Genomic DNA, 17,573 nt, shown 5'->3' with positions numbered 1-17,573 from the left:
TATTTTTTCTTGTTTCTGTAGAAGAAAATAATGTTTTGTTCTTTGAGATTGGTGGAATTTCCTAATTGAATTGAAGCCTTTTAACTGCACCCGTGAGTGTTAATTGTATCTTTTCTGTGTTCTCTTATTTCATTGGCTGTTTGAGAAATTAATGTTACTAATAATGTCAGAATTCTGTCATTTTAAAAATGTGTTTGCAGTGTTTAGATTTAAATTCTCTTCAGACTCTCTCGCTCTCAGAGTAGAGATTCAGATTACTTTTCAATTAGCTTTAGACGTAAGTCCTTTTCTATATGCCTTTATATGCATGCTGTTCTGTCTTCCTCTAGAGAGTCTAGATTCAGATTCCTTTTCCCCTCATTTAGAGCTGATGATTGCCACGGACTTTCAAAGGCCTTCTGGCAGAATTCTGCTAGCTTGACTTTTCTTAAGATTTCTCTGACTTTTCCCTAGCTTAGCAGTGTAGGCCGTTCTCCTTAAGTGGAGAACCGATTTGCTCCATTCTATTTAAGACAACTTTATAATAGTTTGTCCTTGCTCATAAGATTTTGAATTGTTTTGAATATATTGATAATGCATGCATGTTTTGGCTTTTGAATTACAATGAATCCTGACGATTTGAATTTGTAACTTTGCAAATCTTTTAATAAACCTTTATTATTTTGAATGTAACATTCTCTGGCTGCCTAGGAGAGAGCTAAATGTGCTTCTTGGTATTAAAACATATTGTATTTGATGTTTGGCTTTTCACTGTCTTGTTGAATTCTCAAGCTAAAATGTATGATTGATGGATAAACATATAATTAAGTAAGATTCTAATAATGCACCCTATACATCAGTCATTAATAGACTCCCAAGGGGAATGATCGAACCCTCATCACAACAGGTCTTCAATTGCAATGTTGATATAGTAATGGAGGGTGTACACAAGGAGAGCAGCCATGGTTCTACAGGAGGGACTGACAAGTTGGTCCATTACCTTAGTTTCGCTTCTCGTGAAGATTGCTTCATAGAAATGGTCGTCTACCGAAATCTGTGATCAACATAAGCATGGATATTGAATCTAAATGAACCTTTGACAAGCAGGGCAAAAGAAGAAAGGAAGAGACACGTGAGGACCAAATAGGTCTGTAATGTGAGCTTTGGTAGTGAAAATAGGCAATCTAGTGGCCGAGGAGTAATTATATACAAAAAACATTGGGCGTACATTTGAGTTTTAGAGTGATCCAAGATTTGCCTTGGAAAGGAAGGGTATCTCTAAAGGTGTATTTTTTTTAACTGTGATTTTGTTATATTAACTATTAGTGGGAGCACTTGTTGCAATTGTAATTCGGAATCATAAATAAATGTGGGCTACGTTTTAAACTGCATTCTAAAAATTCATCGAATTCTTTGAATTCGATGTCCTAATGAATGCACTCGAAATTGACTGCAGAAAATAAAGAACAGATACATTTGGGCGTCACTAAACTGACAGATAAAGTTTAGGAGGTCACAATAGTATATTATGCTAACTATGCCACCACAAAAAGCATTATAAACTGATAAAAGTCTTGCATTGGTGAGCTCATTTTAGGTCGAGCCTAAGGGCAGCGCGCATGCGCTGCCCGCTCTGCAAGGCATGCTGTATTAGGGTATGCACTGGAAGCCACTCTCCGCCCATATTTGTCATTGGCATGTGTCACTGTCCTTCATAAATGATGGCTTCTGATTCGTTAGTAGGCTTTTCAATCCCTCCTTGATACCACCTTGTCTGCATTTGTTACCGCCCATAACGACTGGAACTTTTACTTGGCTGGTTACACGGTCAGCATTATATGTGGGTGAGCATTATTTTGCTTATTGACTATGGGGACAAACAATACAATGGCAGCTGCTTTTTTGTTTGTATTTGCATCCGCCCACCTCTTGTCGTATACAGCGCTATGCCAGTCTAACTTTTAAAGCAGCTGACCCCTACCCCCACAGCACTCACTGGACAATTGGCAAACTTTATTAAATTATTACTACATTTTAGTAGAACGCATCGTCCGCTTCATGGACACCGTGTGTTCTTTCACTGTTTTTTTTTTAAACAATTTGCATGCTGAGCGTGGCGCCCGCTTTAGGGACACACCGCTCAGTTTAATGTTTTTTTAAAACTAGAATGTTAAGCGCAGCGCCCGCTTCAGGACACTGCGCTCTGTTTTTTTTCTCTTTTTTTTGATGTTGTAACTTTAATGAGTAGTGCGGCGCCCACTTTAGGGACACCGCGCTCTGTTACTTTTTTAATTGTTTACTTTATTGGTGAGCGCGGCGCCCGTTTCACGGACACCGCGCTCTACAATACAATATGTCTTGCTTATGCTAAGGTTTAACCTATTGGTATTGTAAATGACAATGCCTTTTAATATTATAAAAAGCATTGCCATTTATAATGCCATTAGGCCGAAATCTCTCTATTACGAGACCTATTGCATTGTAAATGCTTTTTTATTTTAGTGTTGGGTATTTTTTATACCCACGCCTACATATATGTTTAAGATATTTTGTAGGTGCATGTAGTCAAATTACCATGAATGGACTCTCATTGAGATAGTTACCCTCCGGATCGCTAGAAAGGCACAATAGCAACTTCGGGACATTCTGAAAGCTGACCTAGGAATGCATTCCGCCTGTTGCTTACCAATGGCTTTGTGGTTTATAACTCACTTTTTCTGACTTTCTATTTGCTGGCTTTATTTGCTTTAGGCTGTCTATCAATATTTTGTCCCTATAACTGCCCAAACCTGGTTTATTGTATTCTTCCACAAATTTGCTTTCTGTAAACAGGACTTTAAATCTTTCTCTTATCTTGTCTCATTTGCTGTGCACTTCAAGACAGAGGTCAAATGTCAAGCTCTCCCTTCCAGGGGGCTTTGTAATCATGTTTCTTCCTCTGACTTCATGAGAGAATTTAAGTGACAATCCTGAGAGTATCCATGTAAGAGGCGAGGGTGTGCTGATGTTTCAGAATATATCTGAATTAGTACAAATGAAACACTTCTTTTGTAATTCTGAAGGGTGCTGGAAACAAATATTTGAATATGATCAAAACACATCAATACACTAGGTAATGATATTTGCACACATTGTTTGTGTGCAATAATACCGTATTTCGGTGCAAATGTAATGGTCAATTTAATTGAAAATATGTTGCCTGTAATGGCAGCGCGCTACCACACCATGCATATGCCCTTCGACTCTATGCCACACCAATCTACGACACTCCACTGAACAACATACCGCCACTCGATTCCATTCTACCCTACTAAAATCCACTCAATCTACCTCACACCACTCCAATCTACACGAATCTTGTCTACCCGCCTTCACTCCAATCTTCCCCAATCCACCTATTCCACCCTTTCCGAACTTATCCCACTCCACTCCAATCCACCGCAATATATCCCACTCCACTCCACCCCAATCTACCCCTCTCTAATCTACCCCAATCTATGCCACTTCAATCTACCCCACCCCAATCTACTCCATTTGTCCCCAATCTGCCCCAATTCAGTCTACCCCACCCCAAACTACCCTGCTAATCTACCCAACTCTCCCACTACAATCTACTCCACTCCACCCCATCCCATTAAAACGTACCCTAATCTACCCCACTCCACTGTATCCCAATAATACCCATTTCACTCTACCGCAATCTACCCCACTCCAATCTACCCCACCTCACTCCACACCACTAACTTTTAGCCATGCTGAACAGCAGCCACACTGGTGTACAACACAGCTAAAAACACTCCCAAAGCCAATAGTTCGCAGTGCCAAAGCCAATAGTTCTCCCAGGGACCTATTGCTCTGCCACTGCTTGTTTGATTGGCAAACTGACAAGATGTATAAAGACAACTAGCCCTTGTGAGAAGAATCTGTGAGTGGAGCCATTCTGGCTGTTAGCTGTTGCTCAAGAAAGCAGGATTTATGAGCCCATGTCTTTGCATCTCTAAAATGGACACTCAGATCCTCAGACCTGAAGTTTCTTTCTTTACTAATAAATGAGAGATTATGCATTATATGGAATATTAGTCTAAAGGGCAAGCAGTGAAATAAAAGTACCTGATAATATGCAAATCAATTATTTTTGCGAATATACATAATGAGCCGGGGGGGGGGGGGTTCAATGCTTTTTAACCCTGTATGCTGGGAGCTCATTCCAAATTTCCAAAAAAGCTAACCACCCAAAATTGGACTGGGACTCTAATCCCACATAGAGCATGGCAAAAATAACTGTTCATGAGTTGCAACGGTTACCTCCTTTCTCTGGCAGTGGAACAGCACTTATTTTAATTGAGGCAGAGCAAAATTATTTCACATTGTCCAAGACTTAGTTTCAGTTTTGATGAGAATAAGGGCTTCCAAAGTCCTTGTACTGATCAGTTTTCTCACCAACCTGAAATGTATCTTTTCTTCCAAAGTCCAAGTAAAGACTAGGAAAGGGTGTGGGGGATGAGTTTGTGTCCAGTTCATGGTACGGTGCCATGGGTGGTCACAAGACATGGCTCCTTCAAAAGTCACAATTTCAGCAAATCCAAGGCAGAGCATGTCTTTTTTGCAGGTGGGTGGAGATATGGATTGGAAAGACATATTTAGATCTACTGAGCATGCCTTCTCCAGTTGATAGACTGCTCCAAACACGGGACAAGGTGGAGAATGCAAATGTGTTAATTAGGAAGGACACAGTGCAGACACCTCAAGCAATTGTAAGCTTTCTCATGTCAAATCAGAGGTCAGATCCTTGCTGTCAATAAGTCCATTATGCCACTAGTTTGAATCTAATGGGTAAAATCTTCAATTGAAACAATAAAAAATGAAACAATTTTCATTTGTGGAAAGTCATGAGAAACAAATGAGGGGGGCTGTATACATTGTAAGGATAAAGACAGTGTTTCCCTATGTTATGGGATAATCCCCTCCAAATAACCCTGTCACTTGAAGGGTCCTTTGCTCCAAGGCTCCCTTTGATGTACATGTTTCAGTATCTGTGAGTGGATGTTACTGACTTATTTGATATTTTACCAATCTAGGAGAAAATCTTGAATTGCCTAATGAAAAAAATTTCCTCCACCTCCTCACAAAGAAACCACTACCACAATGTTCGTAAGTCACTCGACTGAGGCTTGTGTTTCTGGGAGAACCTGCTGAGACCCCAAACCCGTTCCTCCCACGTATTCCAACTAAGTTGCTCCACGATTTCCTACCTCAGAATAAGACAATTGTAATTATTGAGTTCGTGGTAATTGTACTGTGGTATGGATTTTTTTGGCTCTATATATGTGATATTCTTGCAATGCAATATGACGTTAGAACCTTCTGAAGGTGATTGTAGTACAATCTGATGCAAAACAAATCTTCATTTCCAGATTAACACAGAGAACGGAAAAGTCATATTGTCTTTTTTCCTCGGTGTAAAGACTGGTACTGTGGACCTGGAATGGTTCCTTTCTCCATATCTTACCAAGCCACTTTAGAGCTAAGGAGCTGCTGGGATGATACCAGAAAATTAGCTATCCAACCTGAGATCCCTGTTTTTAAAAGGTGAAACAGAAACAAGCATACTTTGCCCTGCCCTGAACTATGAGTTGCTGCCAGAATACCAGCGGCATTATTCCTGTGATTCGACATTCGCAATGGATGTAACAGAGAGCCAACCACCAGCAAAGAAATGTGACTCGGGTACAGGAAGGAAGAGCAGATGGTATTGGACCACCATAGAGCAGGCCAAGAAGACCATTGAGACCCATGAGATGCAATTCTACATGAAATTGGGGCCCTCCCAAGCTCCAGTGAAGCACTTATTAATCGGTACCACTGGCGTAACAAAAGTTGAGGGGGCCCCACATCAAGGTACATAAAGGGGCCCCCACTCCGTATTTAATATGGAGCTCTCAGGCCTGAGCACTGTGCTAAGGGCCCCCCCCGCACCGTGGGGGCTGCAGGGGCTTGTGTTACGCCCCAGATCGGTACAAGGTGTGTAGCACGGTAGTACCCCTACATGTCAGTCATGCCAAGGCCCCCATTAAACAGGGATTTTCTCCCAGTGATGAAGGCCATGTACTGTCGCCCCCCCCCCTTCCACCAAAAAGAAGGCCGTCATCCTGAAGTGATCAGCACCACCTCGGCGGGATCGGGTGAGCGAAGTTGGCCAAAACTTAGAGATAGCGAGGGAGGCACATAATTTTAAATAATGATATGCACCCCATTGGGTTAAGTGGCAGGAGATTCTATGTCCGTGAATCCCTATCCAAGGTTGACATGAAGAGTTGAGAATTGAGGGTCCATGCCAGGTCTGGGAGACAGGAAACATAAACACCAAGATAGTTAAATGAGAGACGCAGTATCGGTATCTATGGGGCACCAGGTACAGCTAACAGCATCTCCAGCCACTGACATCAGTAGCGACTTGGCCATGTTAATCTGCAGACCAGGGGCCTCCTCTCTCTATCTGTCTGTACAGAGGAATTCAAGGCATTTGGGGCCCGAAGACTGAGGGTCAGTGAGAAAGAGTATAACATCGTCCGCATAGAGGGAGATGAGGTCCACAACGCCCTCCTCCCACTGCCAACCTGAACTTGAGCATTGCATCCAATTAGTCTAGCCCGGAGCTCTATTGCTGCTTTGCTGGTGGGCGTCTCTCCGCTACATCCATTGGGATTGTCGCCTCACAGGAATAACACCACTGTGGCAGGGTACATGGCTCCAGCAGGTGTTCGTCTTCAGGGATTCAAACAGTGGGAAAGAATAGGGATTACGTACCTGGAGGTTGTTCGTCGCGGGGGACACTGATGCCATTTCAGAAGATGCTCAACCTTTACTGCCTCTCCCACATGCAATTCTTTCTATACCCTCAATTATGCCATACCCTGCTTGTCCACATCTCAGTAGATGCCCAAATTCCTGAGTATAATCCTCTGAAGCTAAACTAATGATGTGATGATTAGGCAAAGGAGCCATTTCCACACTTTACCGTTCCCTGATGATTAACACACCTGATTGCTTCCTCCTCCTGAGGATCAGGAGGGAGGGTTGGATAATAATGATGACTGGAGGGAGGTGTGGTTTTCCCCAAGAGAATTGGCAATTTCCTCACGCCTTCGGATGGTCCAAATTAATTATCTCCATGCAACTTAATTGTCTCTCCAAAAATTGCAGTGGATGGGCCTGTCTTGCCAGGCCACGTGTGCGAGATGCACCCTCCCCGCTGTTGACTTTTTCCATACGGTATTGCCCAGCTTTGTATGCTTTTTGGGGAGTGGTGGAGTGAGAGATTTCTGGGGTACTGGGCCATCATATTGATCTTGGTTCCCAGACGACCTGCTGGATCTTCTGAAGGAAGCTGAGGGACCGAGATCAGTAAGGGCTTTCATAGGCGCTGCCTCCTTGGTGGTCCAACTGGAAATTGCACGTGCGTGGAGGCTGCCAGAACCCTCTTCAGTGGATGTCTGGAGCAAGGAAGTGGACTGGTGTGTGCTACAGGAGAAACCGATTTATGAAGCAAAGAGATGCCGCAAAAGCATGTCAATATATGGGGTGGGGAATGGGTATATCACGGACTACCGATGTGATGCTGTTGCTGCTTACTGTTGTTGGTACTCGGCTCTATGATCCGACTTTGCTGTGATGATGTTCATCTATTGTTGTTGGATGCCGCTGATAAATATTCAAAATAATAACATTTGGCTATTAAAAAAAGAAAAAAACTTTCTGTTCATTCTCACTTTCAATTCAGAAGGTTTTACACTTTTGTTTTATGAGTGCTATACTGAAATTGAAAGTTATTGAAAAAGTAATGGAAATTCGTATGGAAACCCTACATTGTAATTCAGTAGGAGAGCTTTGAAAATAAAAAATAACATGTCAGGTACAATGAGCTCAGGAGCCAGGAGAAAGGTGCTGTACAGTTTGCATTTCCTTTTATTGCTTGTTTTAGAGTTCTTGTAGCCTGGCAGTCAATGTATTGCAATTTTCTTCAGATGAATGCACCAAGACAAATGTTTGAGTTTTACTTTGCCTTCAATCTCTGTACGAAGGGTGTGATGCTTACATTCGATGGGGGATGGGATGGGGGTGGGAGTCAAAGCCAAATTGGTTCAATTTTGTATTACTCCTACTAAAATCCCACCACCACAATTCACATTTGCATGGCACACATTTTCAGTAATACTTTCTAGGTGCTACATAAGAGATATTTGCAGATAATGAATCTACATGCAACCCATTGATCTACTTAGTCGTGATCCTGAAAATCCGGCATGAATCTGACCCTCCTAGACTTAAACCAATATGGATTGCCAAGAATAATCAGTTATCCAGTAGGAGTAGGGTCATTAAGTGCTTCTGTTTGCTGAAGCAGAGGTTCTGCTGGTTGGATACCTGAGGGACAGTGAGATACTGAGAAAAAATGTGGTGTGTGAGGAGACATTAGTGCCAGTTACCAGAAATCCTTTTCAGATAATAGCCCATGATCTCCCTTCGAAAGATGATAGTGCGAAAGCCACTATTGACTTTGTAATATTCCTTTTTTTCACTCAGGAGAAGATGTGGTCTAAAGCGTCAAGTCGACAACTTTCTGGAGCAAAATACCTGCATTGTAATCCCAACTGTTCACCGTAGAAAATTGGATGATCCTGGGTAAATTCCTTTTTATTGCTATCACTATCGGCCAGTATAGTATAGCAGAATAACCCTTAATATTAATGACAGCAGCAAATTGGAATTTCTACATTACATTTAGACTTCTTGTGCATGCTCCAACCCCAACTCCCCCCTCCCCCAGTCCTCTAGGACAATTTCGAGCGGAAGTCGCAATATAGGGGCCTAGTCACCCCATCTATATGTAAGCAAGCTTATCAGAATTGGGACATCAGGTTTCTGTCTGCACCATTTCTGGGGTGCGGCCCTACAAATATACCATAAGGGCTGAATATAATTAATTACCAAAGATAAATGTTTGTGTTACATGCCAGATTAATGTTGTTTCAAGATTGTCACCTTATGTTATTTAGGTGAGCAGCTGCAAACAGGTAAGATATTTGGGACACTATAGTATATCTATATTCTTTAGTCCCTGTTAGAACCGGGAGTCTCTGGTTGGCAAAGGTAAGTACCTTGGCCCAAGTAGGGACCCCTAGCTCCGGTCAGGGCAACGGAATAACCCTCTGAGATAACCCCTGCTCACCCTCTAGGTAGCATGGCGCGAGCAGTCTAGGCTAAACTCGGAGACAATGTGGATAACATTTGCACTTAACACAACAATAATCCCCAATCCACCACAAACTGAGTCCACACAGGTAAGTATATTTTTATAAAAATATATAACTTTATCTAGTTTCAGCAAGGTAAATCAAGCAGTTGCACGATAATCACTTCATTATTAAAATGAGGCACTTAATCTTAATAGTGGTACGTAGTTTCAGGAAGTTGTCATATAAAAACAAATGTCTCAAGTCTCTTCAGATCAGTATTAAACCTAATGCCACCGATTTATAATGGCTACGCTCTAAAAACGAGCAGTCCAAACAATGCCAACGTTTTGAAGATATGCCAAAGTTATTGGGTTGACAATGCTCTCCAAATGAGCAAAGAAACAATGCCAGCGTTATTAAATTATGCCCCAATGGTCCCCTGGCTTCAGGGACCACAAGCGCTCCTAGCGCGTCTCACCCGGTATCCTGAGGGAGGGGGGGACTTCTTTCCCCGTGCTCGCGGTGACGCGGGTCCCCCAGGGGCACCTCGCGGGGGACGGCTCAGTGTGGCTCCCGCCCGGCCGGTCTCCGGACGCTCTCCGCCCGCTCTCGATCCTTCAAAGAGCAGCGGGGAGCAGAGACGGCAGGCCAGGGGCTGGAGCACATACGGAGATCCCTCGGCGAGGTCAGGTCACTTCTTCCTGGGCCCGGCGGTGATCGCGCTCATTCCTCGGCTTCTTTAGCTGCCTCAGCGACGGCAGCCAATCCCCTCGCGGCTCCTCAGGCGAGCCTCCACAGCACCCGGGAGTCAGCCAATGGCAGTGCGGCTCCCGGGACAGGCAACGATGACGCTCCGCTCCCTAGGCCAATCACGGCCCAGCACTGCTGATGACGCTGCGCCGCACGGGCCAATCCCGTCGCGGCGTTGGTGAGGGGGCTCGGCTCCCTCCACCAATGGGAGCACGGCGGCTTCGTTCTTCGCCGGTTCAGCGCCGATCAGGATGGCGCTTCCCTCTGAGGTTCTCTGGCCCCGGGCAGCGGCGGTGATACGGCCAGCAATTGTTTTTCAGCGCCCCTTGCGCTGTAGAGGCTCACAGGTCTCCGGTCTGCCCCACGCACGTGTCGATGAACACGTCGACTTTGGCCCTGCAGCAGGCTGGGTCAGCGCGGCGCTCTCAAGCAGTAGAGAGCAGCCAATGCGCTAAACAGGCAAACCACGCAGTTGCACGATCTCCTCGCCACACAGCAGCTTCAGGGGGGCACAGCAGATTCTTGTAGCCTTGGGCAACCTTTATGTTCCTGGGTTGCAGACAGGGAGCCAGCTCTTCTCAGGCCCTTGGAGATTCAAGCTGTAGGCACAGCACACAGCAAAGTCTCATCAGTTTCAAGCAGGCAGGGACACAGCCCACAGCAAAGTCCCTTTCCCCTCCTCAGCTTCCAGTGATACAGCAGAACAGGTCAGCCCTTAGAGCACACAGCAAGGCAATCTTCCTTTAGTTCTCTCGCCGTCCTCCTTCCAGCAGAGGGTCCGTCTTGATTGTAGAATTTCAGAATCTAATCTTCTGTAGTAAGGGGTCCTTCCCTTATACCCCTGAACGCCTTTGAAGTCCTTTGTGCAAGGGGATCCTTGGCTCTGGAATGTTTCTGGTGTTCTTCTTCCTGACAGCTTCAGGGCCAGAGGTGACAGTGGATCGGCAGGGGAGTTAGCCAGCACGATGGTCAGGCAGGCACAGCCCAGCACTATCAGGCTCTTCTCTCTCCCCTTCCCCGGGCAACAGATGTCGCCTTTCACCCCTGGGCTGACTCCAACCCCCTCCGGGGCCCTGCAGCTCCTGTCACGCAGGCATTCCACACACAGGCCCAGGCACACAGAAAGGTTTATACAAAAGAACAGCCACTTCTAAAAATGCTATTCTCAACCCCAGGATCCAAAAACAACCTTCACCAAAAGATGTGTCATTTAATTCTGAGTTCAGGGATATCTTTCATGGATGTTCCATCTGGTTCCTATAGGGAGATAGGCTGGGATCCAATGGGACCAGCCTCCCCAGGCTACCCTAGGGAGCCCTACAGCCCTACAGCAGTGAGCACACAAAGTGGCTGCTGCTCTCTACCAGAGCATGTTACCTGCACTAGTACACGCTCTACCCTATCCATTCACGGCACCCTACCCAGGGGGGTACCTGGAGCCTTCCATAGGGGTGGCTGAGGTGCACAGACAGGGGAGGGTTAAGCCCAGCCAGTGGGGACACTGGCCAGGCAGACAGGGCAGTCACTGACTGCACACAGGCCCTGCGCTGGCAGGCCTGAGTCACCTTTTACAAGCTACTCATGTGGGTGGCGCAATCTGCGCTGCAGGCCCACTAGTAGCATTTGTCATCACCAGCCCTGGCACACACAGTGCCCTCTACTAGGGACTTCGTGGTGATACAAATATGCCAATTAGGTATACTCACTCAATATGACAATTTACAGAGGGAGCACTTACCCTCTGACACTGATCAGCAGTGGCAGAGGGTCCAAAGCATCTAAACCAGCAAAAACGAAATCCAGCACAGCATCAAAAATACATGAGTCAGAGGCAAAAAGATGGGGGAAAACCATGCCAAGGATGTCAGGTCTAACACGTGTCCCCTCCAGCTGAAAGTGGGGAGAACTACCCAACCTCTTGGGAGTCCTCATCACTAAGGCGGAAGAATCTGGACAGACCGTCAGCGTTGGCGTGTTCTGTACCAGGGCGGTGCTCCACCGTAAAGTCCATCCCCTGTAGGGAAATGGACCACCTCAACAATTTTGGATTCTCACCCCTCATCTGCATTAACCATCTGAGGGGCCTGTGGTCGGTCTGAACGCGGAAGTGAGTCCCAAACAGGTAGGGCCTCAGCTTCTTCAGAGCCCAGACCACAGCGAAAGCTTCTCTTTCAATGGCACTCCATTTTTGTTCCCTGGGGATTAGCCTCCGGCTAATGAAAGCCACAGGTTGGTCTCCTCCCTCATCATTGATCTGTGAGAGCACTGCTCCCACGCCCTGCTCTGAAGCGTCAGTTTGCACAATGAACTCACTTGAAAAGTCAGGTGCCTTAAGCACCGGTGCTGTGCACATGGCAGTTTTGAGGGTGTCAAACGCAGTTTGACAGGCCTCAGTCCAATTCACTTTCCTGGGCTGATTCCTAGATGTCAGCTCCGTCAAAGGGGCTACAATGGTGTCATAGCCTTTGACAAACCGTCTGTAATACCCGGTGAGACCTAGAAAGGCTCTCACCTCCGTCTGGGTCTTGGGGGGTTCCCAAGCCAGAATGGTATCAATTTTTGCCTGTAGGGGCGCCACCTTGCCGCTCCCCACCTGGTGTCCCAAGTACACCACAGATCCCTGCCCTATCTGGCATTTACTGGCCTTGATAGTGAGGCCTGCCTTCTGCAGAGCCTTCAACACTTCAGTGAGGTGTTGCAGGTGTTCCTCCCAAGTGGAGCTGAACACCGCAATGTCATCCAGGTAGGCGGCGCTGAATTGCTCCAGCCCTGCCAGTACCTGGTTGACCAATCTCTGAAATGTGGCGGGGGCATTTTTCAACCCAAAGGGCATGACACGAAACTGGAAGTGTCCTTCTGGAGTTGAAAATGCTGACCTCTCCTTTGCCCCGTCAGTTAAGGCAATCTGCCAGTACCCTGAAGTCAAATCAAAAGTACTCAGGTACTGGGCAGCTCCCAACCGATCCACCAGCTCATCAGCTCTGGGGATGGGGTGCGCGTCAGTCTTCGTGACCGCATTGAGCCCACGGTAGTCCACACAGAACCGAAGTTCTGGGGGGCCACCGGGGGTAGCAGCTTTCTTAGGCACTAAGACCACTGGGCTAGCCCAGGGGCTGCTGGAGGGCTCAATAACCCCAAGCGCCAACATCTTGGAAACTTCTTCCTTGATGCTAGCTCTGACCTTGTCAGCCACCCTGTAAAACTTCTGTTTCACGGGCATGCTGTCTCCAGTGTCCACGTCGTGGACGCACCATTTGGTGACACCTGGGGTCAGGGAGAACAGTGGGGCGAACTGACCCAAGACTTGGCGACAGTCCTCCTGCTGTTCTGGGGTCAGGGTGGGGGAGAGGACCACACCATCCACTGACCCATCTTGCTCTTTAACTGCCAGGAGGTCAGGGAGAGGATCACTATCCTCCTCCCCTCCAACATCTGTAGCCATGAGCATAGTTACTTCAGTCCTCTCAAAGTGGGGTTTGAGGCGGTTCACATGTAGCACTCTCAGGGGCTGCCTGGGAGTCTTCAGGTTAACCAAATAGGTAACCTCGCTCTTGCGCTCCACCACCTCATATGGGCCAGACCACTTGTCACGGAGCGCACAAGGCTCCACTGGCGCCATCACCCACACCTTCTGACCAGGTTGGAACTCAACCAGAGAAGTGTTCTGGTCATACCACCTCTTCATTTCCTCCTGGCTAGCCTCCAGGTTCTCTTGAGCGAGCTTCCTGAAGCGCTTGGTCTGGTTGCGAATGGCCAGCACATAGCTGAACACATCCTGAGGGGTTTTCCCACGGGATTTCTCCCACCCCTCCTTCACCAGAGCCAGAGGCCCTCTGACAGGGTGGCCATACAGCAACTCAAAGGGACTGAACCCTAATGATTTCTGAGGCACCTCCCTGTAGGCAAACAACAGGCATGGCAACAAGACATCCCATTTCCGCCTCATGGGCTCCTCCAGGCCCATGATCATGCCCTTCAATGTGCGGTTGAATCTCTCAACCAAACCATTTCCTTGAGGGTGGTAAGGAGTGGTGAACTTGTAAGTCACCCCACACTCACTCCACAGGGACTTCATATATTTAGAAATGAAGTTTGTCCCGCGGTCCGAAACGACCTCCTTCGGAAATCCCACCCGGGAAAAGATCCCCATCAGGGCACGGCCCACCACTGGGGCGGTGACTGTCCTGAGCGGAAGGGCTTCCGGGTACCGAGTGGCATGGTCCACCAAGACCAGGATAAACCTGTTGCCTAGGGCTGTCTTGGGATCCAGGGGCCCCACGATGTCAATGCCCACCCGCTCAAAAGGGGTGCTCACCACGGGAAAGGGTTGGAGGGGTGCCACGCGCTTCCCTCCACTCTTGCCACTGGCCTGACAAGTCTGACAAGACTTGCAAAAGGCAGAGACGTGCGTCTTCATCTGGGGCCAGTAGAAATGGGTGACAAGCCTGTGATAGGTCTTGTCTTGCCCCAGATGTCCTGCGAGAGGCACGTCATGAGCCAGACCCAGTAGGAAGCTCCTGAAGCGCTCCGGTACCACCAGCACACGGGCTGCGCCGGGCTCAGCGAACTTAGGCTCACTATAAAGTAAGTCATCCTCCCAATAGATCAAATGCTCCTTGGACCCCAGGCCTGCGGCCTGGTCAGCAGCCTGCTGCCGCACACCAATGAGAGAAGGGCACTCCTTCTGAGCCTGGCAGAATTCCTCCCTGAAGGGACCACCCTCTTGCTGCCACTGGGACAGCTCAGGCAATTCCCCTAGTTCGGCCACTTGCTCCCCTGTAGGTTCCAGGGCATCCCCTTCCGGGTCTGCCTCCTCCTGGACCGTGGGAACAGTGGGGGCCGGTTTCCCGCGCCCTCTACCCCTTCCTCTCTTGGCAGGTCCCTGGGCCATTGTTCCAGGCTCCAGCTCTGTTAGACCGCCCTCTCTTACTGTCATTGCACGGGTGGACACACAGATCCACGCAGGCAAACCCAACATCTCCAAGTGAGTCCGGTGCTCCACCTCTTTCCATGGGGAGCTCTCCAGGTCATTACCTAATAGACAATCTACAGGCAAGGCATCACTTACTACAATCTCCAAAATACCGGAGACTCCTCCCCATTCAAATGGAACTTTCGCCAGCCTGCAGTAGCGCACTGAACTGTCAGCTGCCACCACAGGCCGGAGTACCTGGGGAACAATTTGCTCTTCAGACACCCACTGACACCTAACAGATGTCACGCTGGCCCCTGTGTCTCTCAGAGCCTCCACCACCTGTCCATTGATGGTCACCTTCTGCCCGTATTTCTTAGTGTTTTGGGGCAGCAAGGTTTCCTGGGCCATCTCTCGGTCTCCTAAAGAGACAAGGGTCATCACTGCTAACCCTTCCTCCCCACTAGAGATCAAATCCCCTCCCAAAGCTACACTGGCCAATGCCGGTGCTGGAGCACCAGAGGGTGCTGGAGGTTTCTTTGGACATTTGGGGGCAATGTGCCCCACCGCCCCACATGTAAAGCAGGTAGGCGGGGGCCTGTTGTCCTGCTTGCCCTTACGGGGCCAGGACTTCTTAGACTTGGGGGGTTGAGACACCTTCTCCTGGGAACCAGTTTGGGGCCCTTTAGAAGACTCCTTTTGATTACCCGTGTCCCCCCCACTCTTCTGCTGGGGACCCTGTCCACCCTTGGCTGGGGTACTCACCACCCCCTTGTGGACCCTGGTGCTAGTCCACCGGTCCGCCTCTTTAGCAAGCTCACTGGGATCAGTTAACTTACTATCCAAAAGATGCTGGCGCAGCTCTGGGACACACAAACTACTTAAGTGCTCCCTACTAATCAAGTGACACAACCCCACATAATCAGTAACTTTGCTGCCCTTCATCCAACCTTCCAGTGCACGCGTGTACATACTCACACACTCCACCCAAGTACTTGAATCAAGCTTCTTGAAGTTCCTAAACTTCTGGCGGTACTGTTCAGCAGTGAGCCCATACCTGAGGCACAAAGCCTCCTTCATGGCGGAGTAGGACAAAGCATCCTCTGCTTCTAAGGGTGCCAAAACATCCCTCCCGGAGGCCTCAAAATGCTTCCACAATCCTGCTCCCCAATTCTTCTCAGGCACCTCATTCATCTTTAAGGCAAGTTCATACGCTCTGAACCACGCATAAATATCCTCACCCCTCTGATAATTCTGTACCAGATCCTTTGGTATGTATACCTTACCCGCCTGTACTGGTTGTGCGCTGCCACCATTAGAACTGGACCCCCTCTCTTTATATTTGAAATCGAATTCCTTCATGCTCCTCTCATGAGCCAATTGGAGCTTCTTTTCCTCCAAAGCGAGAGCATGCCTCCTCTCCTGTGCCTCTCTCTCAATTTCTAGGCGCAGTTTCTTCTCATCGGCGTCCGCTCGGAGTTTCAAAAGCTCAATCTCATGGGCCCTAGTTCTCTGATTCTCCTCCACTTCCTCTGGAGAAATATTCCTACTGGAGTGGGTGCTGCCGGCCCTAGACGCTGGCTTCGCCACTGGCAATTCACTGGGCCAAAACCCAATCTCCTGTGCCCCACCCTCTTCAATAGGAGCTTCTGGGACACCATGTTTGGCCTCCCACCAGGCCCTCAGAGCTGTCCGTAGCTCTTCCTTATTTGCGCCGCCCCTCACTGGGCATTCAAGCTGTTTGCAGACTTTTCTCAGTTGCTCCTTGTTATAGGTTAACAACTTCTGGATTTCAAATTCCACCTCCACGTCTCCATTCACGCTTGGCGCTTTCCGAGACATGATGCTTCCTACCCTTTCTCAACTAAAAAGGTTTCACCAAAAAGAAAAAGTCTTGCGCAACCTGTTCTGCTAAACTAGACTAGTGATGTACAAGAAATTACTGCCGGTCAAGTGCAATTATTAGTTCAAAATCCGCACCGCGAGCCACCAATGTTAGAACCGGGAGTCTCTGGTTGGCAAAGGTAAGTACCTTGGCCCAAGTAGGGACCCCTAGCTCCGGTCAGGGCAACGGAATAACCCTCTGAGATAACCCCTGCTCACCCTCTAGGTAGCATGGCGCGAGCAGTCTAGGCTAAACTCGGAGACAATGTGGATAACATTTGCACTTAACACAACAATAATCCCCAATCCACCACAAACTGAGTCCACACAGGTAAGTATATTTTTATAAAAATATATAACTTTATCTAGTTTCAGCAAGGTAAATCAAGCAGTTGCACGATAATCACTTCATTATTAAAATGAGGCACTTAATCTTAATAGTGGTACGTAGTTTCAGGAAGTTGTCATATAAAAACAAATGTCTCAAGTCTCTTCAGATCAGTATTAAACCTAATGCCACCGATTTATAATGGCTACGCTCTAAAAACGAGCAGTCCAAACAATGCCAACGTTTTGAAGATATGCCAAAGTTATTGGGTTGACAATGCTCTCCAAATGAGCAAAGAAACAATGCCAGCGTTATTAAATTATGCCCCAATGGTCCCCTGGCTTCAGGGACCACAAGCGCTCCTAGCGCGTCTCACCCGGTATCCTGAGGGAGGGGGGGACTTCTTTCCCCGTGCTCGCGGTGACGCGGGTCCCCCAGGGGCACCTCGCGGGGGACGGCTCAGTGTGGCTCCCGCCCGGCCGGT

Source organism: Lissotriton helveticus, chromosome 1_1 (genome assembly GCF_964261635.1).
Source record: "Lissotriton helveticus chromosome 1_1, aLisHel1.1, whole genome shotgun sequence".
NCBI lineage: Eukaryota > Metazoa > Chordata > Amphibia > Caudata > Salamandridae > Lissotriton > Lissotriton helveticus.
Note: the sequence above shows the minus strand (reverse complement) of the source record.